Source organism: Dendrobates tinctorius, unplaced genomic scaffold (assembly GCF_039654945.1).
Source record: "Dendrobates tinctorius isolate UK_male_01 unplaced genomic scaffold, ASM3965494v1 ptg000272l, whole genome shotgun sequence".
In the NCBI taxonomy this organism is placed as follows: domain Eukaryota; kingdom Metazoa; phylum Chordata; class Amphibia; order Anura; family Dendrobatidae; genus Dendrobates; species Dendrobates tinctorius.
In genome coordinates this window covers 12,072,501-12,090,028 of record NW_027361939.1, presented here as the reverse complement: position 1 = coordinate 12,090,028, position 17,528 = coordinate 12,072,501, and the positions used below count along the sequence as shown (strand labels likewise).

Here is a 17,528-nt window from a genome sequence, read left to right as displayed (position 1 = left end):
CACCCGTCAGTAGCGAGCGCGTCAGTCTCATATTCTGAAGTTCGTGAGTTCGATCCTCACATGGGGAAGCGGTACCCTCTTTTCTGAAGAGATTCTGTCACCAAATTAGAACTTTCCCTTTCAGATTTAAAATGTTTCTGATAAGTAAGAATTTGCGAACCCAAATGACAGACAGGACACATGGGTTGTTGATTCTCTTGACACGTTTGCTGTAAAAGGGGCTAGTTGAGATTGATTTGAGCTATGAAACCAAATTAAATCTTGTGCCAAAGTTCATCACAACGAACGGACCAAAAGATGGCGTTCAGAATTTTCGACAGCTTAACGCAAATTCTACCTGAAATACTTTTGTCTGAAAAACACCTTTGTCTTTGAATGTTGGTGGCAGTACAGAAAAGTACATTCCCATACCGGGAGTTGAACCCGGCCCGCCTGGGTGAGAACCAGGAATCCTAACCGCTAGACCATATGGGAAAAGATGTGCTGTCTTATCAGTGACAATCTGAAAAAAAATAAGTTTTCTACTTGGCACAAGCAACTTCTGCAGTTCTATTTGCGCAGCTTGCCTCGTTAACACAGTTGTAAGCAAATCAGTCTCATAAGCTGAAAGATGAACGTTCGATTCTTAGACGGGGTACTGGTCCCTCGTTTTCTCAATCGATTCTGTCTCCATCTTGGCTACAGGGCCACAGATTTTTCCGATTCAGTACCAAAACATAACCAATTTAGTTCCTAAACTGTTTCCACGTACAAGGCATGGGGCAGCTTTTGAATGTGTGTACTAGTTCCAAAGGAGTGTCACTCCCATAGCAGGAAGTAAACCAGTCGACCAGGGATACTAGGTCCTATCCACTTTTCCACGTGGGACAAGTTATACACTAAGCAGCAAGATAAATTTAAAAAAAAAAAAAAAAAAAAGAAGTTTTTGCTCTGATTAAATAGCTTTTACATCACAAAAGAAAAAAGTTGCCACATGAGCATGGTACTTAGCACGTCAGTTGGTAATCTGAAGTTCATGAGGTTTTTTCCTCACACGTGGAACTATTCTCCCCCCTTTTCTTGGGATATTGTGTCACCCACTCAGAACTTTCTCACTGAAACGTTTCCGATTCGAAAGGAAACAGGAGCCTTAGTGACAGAAAGAACACATGGATTGTTGCGTCCCTTGACGCTTTGGAGTAATAAGGTGTAGTTGAGAATGGTTTAAGCTATGAAACAAAATGAAATCTTGTGCTAAAGGTCAGTAAGAGCCACAAATACCCTGATGTTCAGCATTTTTGACTGCAAAGTACAAAATCTACCTGAAATATTATTGTCTGGAAAATACATTTCTGTCTTTGATTGTTGGCAGTAGTACAGTAAAAGGTGCGTTCCCATACCGGGAGTCGAACGCGGGCCGCCTGGGTGAAAACCGGGAATCCTAACCGCTAGACCATATGGGAATGGATAGCTACACACTGAGGTATCTATTGAAAAAAATCAGCTCGGGGGCTTGCACAAGAAACGTCTGCAGATTGGCACGTGCATCTTACCTCGTTAGCGCAGTAGGTAGCGCAGTAGGTAGCGCGTCAGTCTCATAATCTGAAGGTCGTGAGTTCGATACTCACACGGGGCAGCGGGCTCTTCTTTTCCGAAGAGATTTTGTCAAAAACTTAGAACTTTCCTGTTCATTTCTAACACGTTTCTGATAAGTAAGGATTTGTGAACCCAAATGACACATGGGATGCTGGTTCTCTTGACCCGTTTGCTGTATAAAGAGGCAGATGAGAGTGATTTGAGCTATGAAAAAAAATTAAATCTTGTGCCAAAGGTCGTCACAATGAATGTAACCAAAAGCTCGTGTTCAGAATGATTGACAGCTAAGCGCAAAATCTACCTGAAATACTTTTGTCTGAAAAACACCCGCGTCAGTCTCATAATCTGAAGGTCGTAAGTTCGATCCTCACACGGGGCAGCAGGCTCCTCTTTTCCGAAGAGATTTTGTCAAAAACTTAGAACTTTCCCTTTCAGTTCTAACACGTTTCTGATAAGTAAGGATTTGTGAACCCAAATGACAGATGGGACACATGGGTTGCTGTTTCTCTTGACCCGTTTGCTGTATAAAGAGGCAGATGAGAGTGATTTGAGCTGTTTGACAGCTAAGCGCAAAATCTACCTGAAATACTTTTGTCTGAAAAACACCCGTCAGTAGCGAGCGCGTCAGTCTCATATTCTGAAGTTCCTGAGTTCGATACTCACACGGGCCAGCGGGCTCCTCTTTTCCGAAGAGATTTTGTCAAAAACTTAGAACTTTCCTGTTCATTTCTAACACGTTTCTGATAAGTAAGGATTTGTGAACCCAAATGACACATGGGATGCTGGTTCTCTTGACCCGTTTGCTGTATAAAGAGGCAGATGAGAGTGATTTGAGCTATGAAAAAAAATTAAATCTTGTGCCAAAGGTCGTCACAATGAATGTAACCAAAAGCTGGTGTTCAGAATGATTGACAGCTAAGCGCAAAATCTACCTGAAATACTTTTGTCTGAAAAACACCCGCGTCAGTCTCATAATCTGAAGGTCGTGAGTTCGATCCTCACACGGGGCAGCAGGCTCCTCTTTTCCGAAGAGATTTTGTCAAAAACTTAGAACTTTCCCTTTCAGTTCTAACACGTTTCTGATAAGTAAGGATTTGTGAACCCAAATGACAGATGGGACACATGGGTTGCTGTTTCTCTTGACCCGTTTGCTGTATAAAGAGGCAGATGAGAGTGATTTGAGCTGTTTGACAGCTAAGCGCAAAATCTACCTGAAATACTTTTGTCTGAAAAACACCCGTCAGTAGCGAGCGCGTCAGTCTCATATTCTGAAGTTCGTGAGTTCGATCCTCACATGGGGAAGCGGTACCCTCTTTTCTGAAGAGATTCTGTCACCAAATTAGAACTTTCCCTTTCAGATTTAAAATGTTTCTGATAAGTAAGAATTTGCGAACCCAAATGACAGACAGGACACATGGGTTGTTGATTCTCTTGACACGTTTGCTGTAAAAGGGGCTAGTTGAGATTGATTTGAGCTATGAAACCAAATTAAATCTTGTGCCAAAGTTCATCACAACGAACGGACCAAAAGATGGCGTTCAGAATTTTCGACAGCTTAACGCAAATTTTACCTGAAATACTTTTGTCTGAAAAACACCTTTGTCTTTGAATGTTGGTGGCAGTACAGAAAAGTACATTCCCATACCGGGAGTTGAACCCGGCCCGCCTGGGTGAGAACCAGGAATCCTAACCGCTAGACCATATGGGAAAAGATGTGCTGTTTTATCAGTGACAATCTGAAAAAAAATAAGTTTTCTACTTGGCACAAGCAACTTCTGCAGTTCTATTTGCGCAGCTTGCCTCGTTAACACAGTTGTAAGCAAATCAGTCTCATAAGCTGAAAGATGAACGTTCGATTCTTAGACGGGGTACTGGTCCCTCGTTTTCTCAATCGATTCTGTCTCCATCTTGGCTACAGGGCCACAGATTTTTCCGATTCAGTACCAAAACATAACCAATTTAGTTCCTAAACTGTTTCCACGTACAAGGCATGGGGCAGCTTTTGAATGTGTGTACTAGTTCCAAAGGAGTGTCACTCCCATAGCAGGAAGTAAACCAGTCGACCAGGGATACTAGGTCCTATCCACTTTTCCACGTGGGACAAGTTATACACTAAGCAGCAAGATAAATTTAAAAAAAAAAAAAAAAAAAAAAAGAAGTTTTTGCTCTGATTAAATAGCTTTTACATCACAAAAGAAAAAAGTTGCCACATGAGCATGGTACTTAGCACGTCAGTTGGTAATCTGAAGTTCATGAGGTTTTTTCCTCACACGTGGAACTATTCTCCCCCCTTTTCTTGGGATATTGTGTCACCCACTCAGAACTTTCTCACTGAAACGTTTCCGATTCGAAAGGAAACAGGAGCCTTAGTGACAGAAAGAACACATGGATTGTTGCGTCCCTTGACGCTTTGGAGTAATAAGGTGTAGTTGAGAATGGTTTAAGCTATGAAACAAAATGAAATCTTGTGCTAAAGGTCAGTAAGAGCCACAAATACCCTGATGTTCAGCATTTTTGACTGCAAAGTACAAAATCTACCTGAAATATTATTGTCTGGAAAATACATTTCTGTCTTTGATTGTTGGCAGTAGTACAGTAAAAGGTGCTTTCCCATACCGGGAGTCGAACACGGGCCGCCTGGGTGAAAACCAGGAATCCTAACCGCTAGACCATATGGGAATGGATAGCTACACACTGAGGTATCTATTGAAAAAAATCAGCTCGGGGGCTTGCACAAGAAACGTCTGCAGATTGGCACGTGCATCTTACCTCGTTAGCGCAGTAGGTAGCGCGTCAGTCTCATAATCTGAAGGTCGTGAGTTCGATACTCACACGGGGCAGCGGGCTCCTCTTTTCCGAAGAGATTTTGTCAAAAACTTAGAACTTTCCTGTTCATTTCTAACACGTTTCTGATAAGTAAGGATTTGTGAACCCAAATGACACATGGGATGCTGGTTCTCTTGACCCGTTTGCAGTATAAAGAGGCAGATGAGAGTGATTTGAGCTATGAAAAAAAATTAAATCTTGTGCCAAAGGTCGTCACAATGAATGTAACCAAAAGCTCGTGTTCAGAATGATTGACAGCTAAGCGCAAAATCTACCTGAAATACTTTTGTCTGAAAAACACCCGCGTCAGTCTCATAATCTGAAGGTCGTAAGTTCGATCCTCACACGGGGCAGCAGGCTCCTCTTTTCCGAAGAGATTTTGTCAAAAACTTAGAACTTTCCCTTTCAGTTCTAACACGTTTCTGATAAGTAAGGATTTGTGAACCCAAATGACAGATGGGACACATGGGTTGCTGTTTCTCTTGACCCGTTTGCTGTATAAAGAGGCAGATGAGAGTGATTTGAGCTGTTTGACAGCTAAGCGCAAAATCTACCTGAAATACTTTTGTCTGAAAAACACCCGTCAGTAGCGAGCGCGTCAGTCTCATATTCTGAAGTTCGTGAGTTCGATACTCACACGGGCCAGCGGGCTCCTCTTTTCCGAAGAGATTTTGTCAAAAACTTAGAACTTTCCTGTTCATTTCTAACACGTTTCTGATAAGTAAGGATTTGTGAACTCAAATGACACATGGGATGCTGGTTCTCTTGACCCGTTTGCTGTATAAAGAGGCAGATGAGAGTGATTTGAGCTATGAAAAAAAATTAAATCTTGTGTCAAAGGTCGTCACAATGAATGTAACCAAAAGCTGGTGTTCAGAATGATTGACAGCTAAGCGCAAAATCTACCTGAAATACTTTTGTCTGAAAAACACCCGCGTCAGTCTCATAATCTGAAGGTCGTGAGTTCGATCCTCACACGGGGCAGCAGGCTCCTCTTTTCCGAAGAGATTTTGTCAAAAACTTAGAACTTTCCCTTTCAGTTCTAAAACGTTTCTGATAAGTAAGGATTTGTGAACCCAAATGACAGATGGGACACATGGGTTGCTGTTTCTCTTGACCCGTTTGCTGTATAAAGAGGCAGATGAGAGTGATTTGAGCTGTTTGACAGCTAAGCGCAAAATCTACCTGAAATACTTTTGTCTGAAAAACACCCGTCAGTAGCGAGCGCGTCAGTCTCATATTCTGAAGTTCGTGAGTTCGATCCTCACATGGGGAAGCGGTACCCTCTTTTCTGAAGAGATTCTGTCACCAAATTAGAACTTTCCCTTTCAGATTTAAAATGTTTCTGATAAGTAAGAATTTGCGAACCCAAATGACAGACAGGACACATGGGTTGTTGATTCTCTTGACACGTTTGCTGTAAAAGGGGCTAGTTGAGATTGATTTGAGCTATGAAACCAAATTAAATCTTGTGCCAAAGTTCATCACAACGAACGGACCAAAAGATGGCGTTCAGAATTTTCGACAGCTTAACGCAAATTCTACCTGAAATACTTTTGTCTGAAAAACACCTTTGTCTTTGAATGTTGGTGGCAGTACAGAAAAGTACATTCCCATACCGGGAGTTGAGCCCGGCCCGCCTGGGTGAGAACCAGGAATCCTAACCGCTAGACCATATGGGAAAAGATGTGCTGTCTTATCAGTGACAATCTGAAAAAAAATAAGTTTTCTACTTGGCACAAGCAACTTCTGCAGTTCTATTTGCGCAGCTTGCCTCGTTAACACAGTTGTAAGCAAATCAGTCTCATAAGCTGAAAGATGAACGTTCGATTCTTAGACGGGGTACTGGTCCCTCGTTTTCTCAATCGATTCTGTCTCCATCTTGGCTACAGGGCCACAGATTTTTCCGATTCAGTACCAAAACATAACCAATTTAGTTCCTAAACTGTTTCCACGTACAAGGCATGGGGCAGCTTTTGAATGTGTGTACTAGTTCCAAAGGAGTGTCACTCCCATAGCAGGAAGTAAACCAGTCGACCAGGGATACTAGGTCCTATCCACTTTTCCACGTGGGACAAGTTATACACTAAGCAGCAAGATAAATTTAAAAAAAAAAAAAAAAAAAAAAAAGAAGTTTTTGCTCTGATTAAATATCTTTTACATCACAAAAGAAAAAAGTTGCCACATGAGCATGGTACTTAGCACGTCAGTTGGTAATCTGAAGTTCATGAGGTTTTTTCCTCACACGTGGAACTATTCTCCCCCCTTTTCTTGGGATATTGTGTCACCCACTCAGAACTTTCTCACTGAAACGTTTCCGATTCGAAAGGAAACAGGAGCCTTAGTGACAGAAAGAACACATGGATTGTTGCGTCCCTTGACGCTTTGGAGTAATAAGGTGTAGTTGAGAATGGTTTAAGCTATGAAACAAAATGAAATCTTGTGCTAAAGGTCAGTAAGAGCCACAAATACCCTGATGTTCAGCATTTTTGACTGCAAAGTACAAAATCTACCTGAAATATTATTGTCTGGAAAATACATTTCTGTCTTTGATTGTTGGCAGTAGTACAGTAAAAGGTGCGTTCCCATACCGGGAGTCGAACCCGGGCCGCCTGGGTGAAAACCAGGAATCCTAACCGCTAGACCATATGGGAATGGATAGCTACACACTGAGGTATCTATTGAAAAAAATCAGCTCGGGGGCTTGCACAAGAAACGTCTGCAGATTGGCACGTGCATCTTACCTCGTTAGCGCAGTAGGTAGCGCGTCAGTCTCATAATCTGAAGGTCGTGAGTTCGATACTCACACGGGGCAGCGGGCTCCTCTTTTCCGAAGAGATTTTGTCAAAAACTTAGAACTTTCCTGTTCATTTCTAACACGTTTCTGATAAGTAAGGATTTGTGAACCCAAATGACACATGGGATGCTGGTTCTCTTGACCCGTTTGCTGTATAAAGAGGCAGATGAGAGTGATTTGAGCTATGAAAAAAAATTAAATCTTGTGCCAAAGGTCGTCACAATGAATGTAACCAAAAGCTCGTGTTCAGAATGATTGACAGCTAAGCGCAAAATCTACCTGAAATTCTTTTGTCTGAAAAACACCCGCGTCAGTCTCATAATCTGAAGGTCGTAAGTTCGATCCTCACACGGGGCAGCAGGCTCCTCTTTTCCGAAGAGATTTTGTCAAAAACTTAGAACTTTCCCTTTCAGTTCTAACACGTTTCTGATAAGTAAGGATTTGTGAACCCAAATGACAGATGGGACACATGGGTTGCTGTTTCTCTTGACCCGTTTGCTGTATAAAGAGGCAGATGAGAGTGATTTGAGCTGTTTGACAGCTAAGCGCAAAATCTACCTGAAATACTTTTGTCTGAAAAACACCCGTCAGTAGCGAGCGCGTCAGTCTCATATTCTGAAGTTCGTGAGTTCGATACTCACACGGGCCAGCGGGCTCCTCTTTTCCGAAGAGATTTTGTCAAAAACTTAAAACTTTCCTGTTCATTTCTAACACGTTTCTGATAAGTAAGGATTTGTGAACCCAAATGACACATGGGATGCTGGTTCTCTTGACCCTTTTGCTGTATAAAGAGGCAGATGAGAGTGATTTGAGCTATGAAAAAAAATTAAATCTTGTGCCAAAGGTCGTCACAATGAATGTAACCAAAAGCTGGTGTTCAGAATGATTGACAGCTAAGCGCAAAATCTACCTGAAATACTTTTGTCTGAAAAACACCCGCGTCAGTCTCATAATCTGAAGGTCGTGAGTTTGATCCTCACACGGGGCAGCAGGCTCCTCTTTTCCGAAGAGATTTTGTCAAAAACTTAGAACTTTCCCTTTCAGTTCTAAAACGTTTCTGATAAGTAAGGATTTGTGAACCCAAATGACAGATGGGACACATGGGTTGCTGTTTCTCTTGACCCGTTTGCTGTATAAAGAGGCAGATGAGAGTGATTTGAGCTGTTTGACAGCTAAGCGCAAAATCTACCTGAAATACTTTTGTCTGAAAAACACCCGTCAGTAGCGAGCGCGTCAGTCTCATATTCTGAAGTTCGTGAGTTCGATCCTCACATGGGGAAGCGGTACCCTCTTTTCTGAAGAGATTCTGTCACCAAATTAGAACTTTCCCTTTCAGATTTAAAATGTTTCTGATAAGTAAGAATTTGCGAACCCAAATGACAGACAGGACACATGGGTTGTTGATTCTCTTGACACGTTTGCTGTAAAAGGGGCTAGTTGAGATTGATTTGAGCTATGAAACCAAATTAAATCTTGTGCCAAAGTTCATCACAACGAACGGACCAAAAGATGGCGTTCAGAATTTTCGACAGCTTAACGCAAATTTTACCTGAAATACTTTTGTCTGAAAAACACCTTTGTCTTTGAATGTTGGTGGCAGTACAGAAAAGTACATTCCCATACCGGGAGTTGAACCCGGCCCGCCTGGGTGAGAACCAGGAATCCTAACCGCTAGACCATATGGGAAAAGATGTGCTGTCTTATCAGTGACAATCTGAAAAAAAATAAGTTTTCTACTTGGCACAAGCAACTTCTGCAGTTCTATTTGCGCAGCTTGCCTCGTTAACACAGTTGTAAGCAAATCAGTCTCATAAGCTGAAAGATGAACGTTCGATTCTTAGACGGGGTACTGGTCCCTCGTTTTCTCAATCGATTCTGTCTCCATCTTGGCTACAGGGCCACAGATTTTTCCGATTCAGTACCAAAACATAACCAATTTAGTTCCTAAACTGTTTCCACGTACAAGGCATGGGGCAGCTTTTGAATGTGTGTACTAGTTCCAAAGGAGTGTCACTCCCATAGCAGGAAGTAAACCAGTCGACCAGGGATACTAGGTCCTATCCACTTTTCCACGTGGGACAAGTTATACACTAAGCAGCAAGATAAATTTAAAAAAAAAAAAAAAAAAAAAAGAAGTTTTTGCTCTGATTAAATAGCTTTTACATCACAAAAGAAAAAAGTTGCCACATGAGCATGGTACTTAGCACGTCAGTTGGTAATCTGAAGTTCATGAGGTTTTTTCCTCACACGTGGAACTATTCTCCCCCCTTTTCTTGGGATATTGTGTCACCCACTCAGAACTTTCTCACTGAAACGTTTCCGATTCGAAAGGAAACAGGAGCCTTAGTGACAGAAAGAACACATGGATTGTTGCGTCCCTTGACGCTTTGGAGTAATAAGGTGTAGTTGAGAATGGTTTAAGCTATGAAACAAAATGAAATCTTGTGCTAAAGGTCAGTAAGAGCCACAAATACCCTGATGTTCAGCATTTTTGACTGCAAAGTACAAAATCTACCTGAAATATTATTGTCTGGAAAATACATTTCTGTCTTTGATTGTTGGCAGTAGTACAGTAAGAGGTGCGTTCCCATACCGGGAGTCGAACACGGGCCGCCTGGGTGAAAACCAGGAATCCTAACCGCTAGACCATATGGGAATGGATAGCTACACACTGAGGTATCTATTGAAAAAAATCAGCTCGGGGGCTTGCACAAGAAACGTCTGCAGATTGGCACGTGCATCTTACCTCGTTAGCGCAGTAGGTAGCGTGTCAGTCTCATAATCTGAAGGTCGTGAGTTCGATACTCACACGGGGCAGCGGGCTCCTCTTTTCCGAAGAGATTTTGTCAAAAACTTAGAACTTTCCTGTTCATTTCTAACACGTTTCTGATAAGTAAGGATTTGTGAACCCAAATGACACATGGGATGCTGGTTCTCTTGACCCGTTTGCAGTATAAAGAGGCAGATGAGAGTGATTTGAGCTATGAAAAAAAATTAAATCTTGTGCCAAAGGTCGTCACAATGAATGTAACCAAAAGCTCGTGTTCAGAATGATTGACAGCTAAGCGCAAAATCTACCTGAAATACTTTTGTCTGAAAAACACCCGCGTCAGTCTCATAATCTGAAGGTCGTAAGTTCGATCCTCACACGGGGCAGCAGGCTCCTCTTTTCCGAAGAGATTTTGTCAAAAACTTAGAACTTTCCCTTTCAGTTCTAACACGTTTCTGATAAGTAAGGATTTGTGAACCCAAATGACAGATGGGACACATGGGTTGCTGTTTCTCTTGACCCGTTTGCTGTATAAAGAGGCAGATGAGAGTGATTTGAGCTGTTTGACAGCTAAGCGCAAAATCTACCTGAAATACTTTTGTCTGAAAAACACCCGTCAGTAGCGAGCGCGTCAGTCTCATATTCTGAAGTTCGTGAGTTCGATACTCACACGGGCCAGCGGGCTCCTCTTTTCCGAAGAGATTTTGTCAAAAACTTAGAACTTTCCTGTTCATTTCTAACACGTTTCTGATAAGTAAGGATTTGTGAACCCAAATGACACATGGGATGCTGGTTCTCTTGACCCGTTTGCTGTATAAAGAGGCAGATGAGAGTGATTTGAGCTATGAAAAAAAATTAAATCTTGTGCCAAAGGTCGTCACAATGAATGTAACCAAAAGCTGGTGTTCAGAATGATTGACAGCTAAGCGCAAAATCTACCTGAAATACTTTTGTCTGAAAAACACCCGCGTCAGTCTCATAATCTGAAGGTCGTGAGTTCGATCCTCACACGGGGCAGCAGGCTCCTCTTTTCCGAAGAGATTTTGTCAAAAACTTAGAACTTTCCCTTTCAGTTCTAAAACGTTTCTGATAAGTAAGGATTTGTGAACCCAAATGACAGATGGGACACATGGGTTGCTGTTTCTCTTGACCCGTTTGCTGTATAAAGAGGCAGATGAGAGTGATTTGAGCTGTTTGACAGCTAAGCGCAAAATCTACCTGAAATACTTTTGTCTGAAAAACACCCGTCAGTAGCGAGCGCGTCAGTCTCATATTCTGAAGTTCGTGAGTTCGATCCTCACATGGGGAAGCGGTACCCTCTTTTCTGAAGAGATTCTGTCACCAAATTAGAACTTTCCCTTTCAGATTTAAAATGTTTCTGATAAGTAAGAATTTGCGAACCCAAATGACAGACAGGACACATGGGTTGTTGATTCTCTTGACACGTTTGCTGTAAAAGGGGCTAGTTGAGATTGATTTGAGCTATGAAACCAAATTAAATCTTGTGCCAAAGTTCATCACAACGAACGGACCAAAAGATGGCGTTCAGAATTTTCGACAGCTTAACGCAAATTCTACCTGAAATACTTTTGTCTGAAAAACACCTTTGTCTTTGAATGTTGGTGGCAGTACAGAAAAGTACATTCCCATACCGGGAGTTGAACCCGGCCCGCCTGGGTGAGAACCAGGAATCCTAACCGCTAGACCATATGGGAAAAGATGTGCTGTCTTATCAGTGACAATCTGAAAAAAAATAAGTTTTCTACTTGGCACAAGCAACTTCTGCAGTTCTATTTGCGCAGCTTGCCTCGTTAACACAGTTGTAAGCAAATCAGTCTCATAAGCTGAAAGATGAACGTTCGATTCTTAGACGGGGTACTGGTCCCTCGTTTTCTCAATCGATTCTGTCTCCATCTTGGCTACAGGGCCACAGATTTTTCCGATTCAGTACCAAAACATAACCAATTTAGTTCCTAAACTGTTTCCACGTACAAGGCATGGGGCAGCTTTTGAATGTGTGTACTAGTTCCAAAGGAGTGTCACTCCCATAGCAGGAAGTAAACCAGTCGACCAGGGATACTAGGTCCTATCCACTTTTCCACGTGGGACAAGTTATACACTAAGCAGCAAGATAAATTTAAAAAAAAAAAAAAAAAAAAAAAAAGAAGTTTTTGCTCTGATTAAATATCTTTTACATCACAAAAGAAAAAAGTTGCCACATGAGCATGGTACTTAGCACGTCAGTTGGTAATCTGAAGTTCATGAGGTTTTTTCCTCACACGTGGAACTATTCTCCCCCCTTTTCTTGGGATATTGTGTCACCCACTCAGAACTTTCTCACTGAAACGTTTCCGATTCGAAAGGAAACAGGAGCCTTAGTGACAGAAAGAACACATGGATTGTTGCGTCCCTTGACGCTTTGGAGTAATAAGGTGTAGTTGAGAATGGTTTAAGCTATGAAACAAAATGAAATCTTGTGCTAAAGGTCAGTAAGAGCCACAAATACCCTGATGTTCAGCATTTTTGACTGCAAAGTACAAAATCTACCTGAAATATTATTGTCTGGAAAATACATTTCTGTCTTTGATTGTTGGCAGTAGTACAGTAAAAGGTGCGTTCCCATACCGGGAGTCGAACCCGGGCCGCCTGGGTGAAAACCAGGAATCCTAACCGCTAGACCATATGGGAATGGATAGCTACACACTGAGGTATCTATTGAAAAAAATCAGCTCGGGGGCTTGCACAAGAAACGTCTGCAGATTGGCACGTGCATCTTACCTCGTTAGCGCAGTAGGTAGCGCGTCAGTCTCATAATCTGAAGGTCGTGAGTTCGATACTCACACGGGGCAGCGGGCTCCTCTTTTCCGAAGAGATTTTGTCAAAAACTTAGAACTTTCCTGTTCATTTCTAACACGTTTCTGATAAGTAAGGATTTGTGAACCCAAATGACACATGGGATGCTGGTTCTCTTGACCCGTTTGCTGTATAAAGAGGCAGATGAGAGTGATTTGAGCTATGAAAAAAAATTAAATCTTGTGCCAAAGGTCGTCACAATGAATGTAACCAAAAGCTCGTGTTCAGAATGATTGACAGCTAAGCGCAAAATCTACCTGAAATTCTTTTGTCTGAAAAACACCCGCGTCAGTCTCATAATCTGAAGGTCGTAAGTTCGATCCTCACACGGGGCAGCAGGCTCCTCTTTTCCGAAGAGATTTTGTCAAAAACTTAGAACTTTCCCTTTCAGTTCTAACACGTTTCTGATAAGTAAGGATTTGTGAACCCAAATGACAGATGGGACACATGGGTTGCTGTTTCTCTTGACCCGTTTGCTGTATAAAGAGGCAGATGAGAGTGATTTGAGCTGTTTGACAGCTAAGCGCAAAATCTACCTGAAATACTTTTGTCTGAAAAACACCCGTCAGTAGCGAGCGCGTCAGTCTCATATTCTGAAGTTCGTGAGTTCGATACTCACACGGGCCAGCGGGCTCCTCTTTTCCGAAGAGATTTTGTCAAAAACTTAAAACTTTCCTGTTCATTTCTAACACGTTTCTGATAAGTAAGGATTTGTGAACCCAAATGACACATGGGATGCTGGTTCTCTTGACCCTTTTGCTGTATAAAGAGGCAGATGAGAGTGATTTGAGCTATGAAAAAAAATTAAATCTTGTGCCAAAGGTCGTCACAATGAATGTAACCAAAAGCTGGTGTTCAGAATGATTGACAGCTAAGCGCAAAATCTACCTGAAATACTTTTGTCTGAAAAACACCCGCGTCAGTCTCATAATCTGAAGGTCGTGAGTTTGATCCTCACACGGGGCAGCAGGCTCCTCTTTTCCGAAGAGATTTTGTCAAAAACTTAGAACTTTCCCTTTCAGTTCTAAAACGTTTCTGATAAGTAAGGATTTGTGAACCCAAATGACAGATGGGACACATGGGTTGCTGTTTCTCTTGACCCGTTTGCTGTATAAAGAGGCAGATGAGAGTGATTTGAGCTGTTTGACAGCTAAGCGCAAAATCTACCTGAAATACTTTTGTCTGAAAAACACCCGTCAGTAGCGAGCGCGTCAGTCTCATATTCTGAAGTTCGTGAGTTCGATCCTCACATGGGGAAGCGGTACCCTCTTTTCTGAAGAGATTCTGTCACCAAATTAGAACTTTCCCTTTCAGATTTAAAATGTTTCTGATAAGTAAGAATTTGCGAACCCAAATGACAGACAGGACACATGGGTTGTTGATTCTCTTGACACGTTTGCTGTAAAAGGGGCTAGTTGAGATTGATTTGAGCTATGAAACCAAATTAAATCTTGTGCCAAAGTTCATCACAACGAACGGACCAAAAGATGGCGTTCAGAATTTTCGACAGCTTAACGCAAATTTTACCTGAAATACTTTTGTCTGAAAAACACCTTTGTCTTTGAATGTTGGTGGCAGTACAGAAAAGTACATTCCCATACCGGGAGTTGAACCCGGCCCGCCTGGGTGAGAACCAGGAATCCTAACCGCTAGACCATATGGGAAAAGATGTGCTGTCTTATCAGTGACAATCTGAAAAAAAATAAGTTTTCTACTTGGCACAAGCAACTTCTGCAGTTCTATTTGCGCAGCTTGCCTCGTTAACACAGTTGTAAGCAAATCAGTCTCATAAGCTGAAAGATGAACGTTCGATTCTTAGACGGGGTACTGGTCCCTCGTTTTCTCAATCGATTCTGTCTCCATCTTGGCTACAGGGCCACAGATTTTTCCGATTCAGTACCAAAACATAACCAATTTAGTTCCTAAACTGTTTCCACGTACAAGGCATGGGGCAGCTTTTGAATGTGTGTACTAGTTCCAAAGGAGTGTCACTCCCATAGCAGGAAGTAAACCAGTCGACCAGGGATACTAGGTCCTATCCACTTTTCCACGTGGGACAAGTTATACACTAAGCAGCAAGATAAATTTAAAAAAAAAAAAAAAAAAAAAAGAAGTTTTTGCTCTGATTAAATAGCTTTTACATCACAAAAGAAAAAAGTTGCCACATGAGCATGGTACTTAGCACGTCAGTTGGTAATCTGAAGTTCATGAGGTTTTTTCCTCACACGTGGAACTATTCTCCCCCCTTTTCTTGGGATATTGTGTCACCCACTCAGAACTTTCTCACTGAAACGTTTCCGATTCGAAAGGAAACAGGAGCCTTAGTGACAGAAAGAACACATGGATTGTTGCGTCCCTTGACGCTTTGGAGTAATAAGGTGTAGTTGAGAATGGTTTAAGCTATGAAACAAAATGAAATCTTGTGCTAAAGGTCAGTAAGAGCCACAAATACCCTGATGTTCAGCATTTTTGACTGCAAAGTACAAAATCTACCTGAAATATTATTGTCTGGAAAATACATTTCTGTCTTTGATTGTTGGCAGTAGTACAGTAAGAGGTGCGTTCCCATACCGGGAGTCGAACACGGGCCGCCTGGGTGAAAACCAGGAATCCTAACCGCTAGACCATATGGGAATGGATAGCTACACACTGAGGTATCTATTGAAAAAAATCAGCTCGGGGGCTTGCACAAGAAACGTCTGCAGATTGGCACGTGCATCTTACCTCGTTAGCGCAGTAGGTAGCGCGTCAGTCTCATAATCTGAAGGTCGTGAGTTCGATACTCACACGGGGCAGCGGGCTCCTCTTTTCCGAAGAGATTTTGTCAAAAACTTAGAACTTTCCTGTTCATTTCTAACACGTTTCTGATAAGTAAGGATTTGTGAACCCAAATGACACATGGGATGCTGGTTCTCTTGACCCGTTTGCAGTATAAAGAGGCAGATGAGAGTGATTTGAGCTATGAAAAAAAATTAAATCTTGTGCCAAAGGTCGTCACAATGAATGTAACCAAAAGCTCGTGTTCAGAATGATTGACAGCTAAGCGCAAAATCTACCTGAAATACTTTTGTCTGAAAAACACCCGCGTCAGTCTCATAATCTGAAGGTCGTAAGTTCGATCCTCACACGGGGCAGCAGGCTCCTCTTTTCCGAAGAGATTTTGTCAAAAACTTAGAACTTTCCCTTTCAGTTCTAACACGTTTCTGATAAGTAAGGATTTGTGAACCCAAATGACAGATGGGACACATGGGTTGCTGTTTCTCTTGACCCGTTTGCTGTATAAAGAGGCAGATGAGAGTGATTTGAGCTGTTTGACAGCTAAGCGCAAAATCTACCTGAAATACTTTTGTCTGAAAAACACCCGTCAGTAGCGAGCGCGTCAGTCTCATATTCTGAAGTTCGTGAGTTCGATACTCACACGGGCCAGCGGGCTCCTCTTTTCCGAAGAGATTTTGTCAAAAACTTAGAACTTTCCTGTTCATTTCTAACACGTTTCTGATAAGTAAGGATTTGTGAACCCAAATGACACATGGGATGCTGGTTCTCTTGACCCGTTTGCTGTATAAAGAGGCAGATGAGAGTGATTTGAGCTATGAAAAAAAATTAAATCTTGTGCCAAAGGTCGTCACAATGAATGTAACCAAAAGCTGGTGTTCAGAATGATTGACAGCTAAGCGCAAAATCTACCTGAAATACTTTTGTCTGAAAAACACCCGCGTCAGTCTCATAATCTGAAGGTCGTGAGTTCGATCCTCACACGGGGCAGCAGGCTCCTCTTTTCCGAAGAGATTTTGTCAAAAACTTAGAACTTTCCCTTTCAGTTCTAAAACGTTTCTGATAAGTAAGGATTTGTGAACCCAAATGACAGATGGGACACATGGGTTGCTGTTTCTCTTGACCCGTTTGCTGTATAAAGAGGCAGATGAGAGTGATTTGAGCTGTTTGACAGCTAAGCGCAAAATCTACCTGAAATACTTTTGTCTGAAAAACACCCGTCAGTAGCGAGCGCGTCAGTCTCATATTCTGAAGTTCGTGAGTTCGATCCTCACATGGGGAAGCGGTACCCTCTTTTCTGAAGAGATTCTGTCACCAAATTAGAACTTTCCCTTTCAGATTTAAAATGTTTCTGATAAGTAAGAATTTGCGAACCCAAATGACAGACAGGACACATGGGTTGTTGATTCTCTTGACACGTTTGCTGTAAAAGGGGCTAGTTGAGATTGATTTGAGCTATGAAACCAAATTAAATCTTGTGCCAAAGTTCATCACAACGAACGGACCAAAAGATGGCGTTCAGAATTTTCGACAGCTTAACGCAAATTCTACCTGAAATACTTTTGTCTGAAAAACACCTTTGTCTTTGAATGTTGGTGGCAGTACAGAAAAGTACATTCCCATACCGGGAGTTGAACCCGGCCCGCCTGGGTGAGAACCAGGAATCCTAACCGCTAGACCATATGGGAAAAGATGTGCTGTCTTATCAGTGACAATCTGAAAAAAAATAAGTTTTCTACTTGGCACAAGCAACTTCTGCAGTTCTATTTGCGCAGCTTGCCTCGTTAACACAGTTGTAAGCAAATCAGTCTCATAAGCTGAAAGATGAACGTTCGATTCTTAGACGGGGTACTGGTCCCTCGTTTTCTCAATCGATTCTGTCTCCATCTTGGCTACAGGGCCACAGATTTTTCCGATTCAGTACCAAAACAT

General features: G+C 42.0%; 16 non-coding genes across 16 annotated transcripts; 5 read left to right on the top strand and 11 right to left on the bottom strand.

Annotated features, from left to right (window-relative positions):
- Positions 1–402: 402 nt before the first annotated feature.
- Positions 403–474, bottom strand: TRNAE-CUC (transfer RNA glutamic acid (anticodon CUC)). Its single transcript has one exon. It is a non-coding gene; the product is annotated as a tRNA-Glu (tRNA).
- Positions 475–3,211: 2,737 nt separating this feature from the next.
- TRNAE-CUC (transfer RNA glutamic acid (anticodon CUC)) lies at positions 3,212–3,283 on the bottom strand. The gene has a single exon. It is a non-coding gene; the product is annotated as a tRNA-Glu (tRNA).
- An 899-nt stretch (positions 3,284–4,182) lies between these two features.
- On the bottom strand, positions 4,183–4,254 carry TRNAE-UUC (transfer RNA glutamic acid (anticodon UUC)). Its single transcript has one exon. It is a non-coding gene; the product is annotated as a tRNA-Glu (tRNA).
- An 88-nt stretch (positions 4,255–4,342) lies between these two features.
- Positions 4,343–4,415, top strand: TRNAM-CAU (transfer RNA methionine (anticodon CAU)). Its single transcript has one exon. It is a non-coding gene; the product is annotated as a tRNA-Met (tRNA).
- A 2,568-nt stretch (positions 4,416–6,983) lies between these two features.
- Positions 6,984–7,055, bottom strand: TRNAE-UUC (transfer RNA glutamic acid (anticodon UUC)). Its single transcript has one exon. It is a non-coding gene; the product is annotated as a tRNA-Glu (tRNA).
- An 88-nt stretch (positions 7,056–7,143) lies between these two features.
- TRNAM-CAU (transfer RNA methionine (anticodon CAU)) lies at positions 7,144–7,216 on the top strand. The gene has a single exon. It is a non-coding gene; the product is annotated as a tRNA-Met (tRNA).
- Positions 7,217–8,812: 1,596 nt separating this feature from the next.
- On the bottom strand, positions 8,813–8,884 carry TRNAE-CUC (transfer RNA glutamic acid (anticodon CUC)). Its single transcript has one exon. It is a non-coding gene; the product is annotated as a tRNA-Glu (tRNA).
- Positions 8,885–9,782: 898 nt separating this feature from the next.
- On the bottom strand, positions 9,783–9,854 carry TRNAE-UUC (transfer RNA glutamic acid (anticodon UUC)). The gene has a single exon. It is a non-coding gene; the product is annotated as a tRNA-Glu (tRNA).
- An 88-nt stretch (positions 9,855–9,942) lies between these two features.
- TRNAM-CAU (transfer RNA methionine (anticodon CAU)) lies at positions 9,943–10,015 on the top strand. The gene has a single exon. It is a non-coding gene; the product is annotated as a tRNA-Met (tRNA).
- A 1,596-nt stretch (positions 10,016–11,611) lies between these two features.
- Positions 11,612–11,683, bottom strand: TRNAE-CUC (transfer RNA glutamic acid (anticodon CUC)). Its single transcript has one exon. It is a non-coding gene; the product is annotated as a tRNA-Glu (tRNA).
- Positions 11,684–12,584: 901 nt separating this feature from the next.
- TRNAE-UUC (transfer RNA glutamic acid (anticodon UUC)) lies at positions 12,585–12,656 on the bottom strand. The gene has a single exon. It is a non-coding gene; the product is annotated as a tRNA-Glu (tRNA).
- Positions 12,657–12,744: 88 nt separating this feature from the next.
- TRNAM-CAU (transfer RNA methionine (anticodon CAU)) lies at positions 12,745–12,817 on the top strand. Its single transcript has one exon. It is a non-coding gene; the product is annotated as a tRNA-Met (tRNA).
- Positions 12,818–14,413: 1,596 nt separating this feature from the next.
- On the bottom strand, positions 14,414–14,485 carry TRNAE-CUC (transfer RNA glutamic acid (anticodon CUC)). The gene has a single exon. It is a non-coding gene; the product is annotated as a tRNA-Glu (tRNA).
- Positions 14,486–15,383: 898 nt separating this feature from the next.
- TRNAE-UUC (transfer RNA glutamic acid (anticodon UUC)) lies at positions 15,384–15,455 on the bottom strand. Its single transcript has one exon. It is a non-coding gene; the product is annotated as a tRNA-Glu (tRNA).
- Positions 15,456–15,543: 88 nt separating this feature from the next.
- TRNAM-CAU (transfer RNA methionine (anticodon CAU)) lies at positions 15,544–15,616 on the top strand. Its single transcript has one exon. It is a non-coding gene; the product is annotated as a tRNA-Met (tRNA).
- A 1,596-nt stretch (positions 15,617–17,212) lies between these two features.
- TRNAE-CUC (transfer RNA glutamic acid (anticodon CUC)) lies at positions 17,213–17,284 on the bottom strand. Its single transcript has one exon. It is a non-coding gene; the product is annotated as a tRNA-Glu (tRNA).
- Between the last annotated feature and the right edge of the window lie 244 nt (positions 17,285–17,528).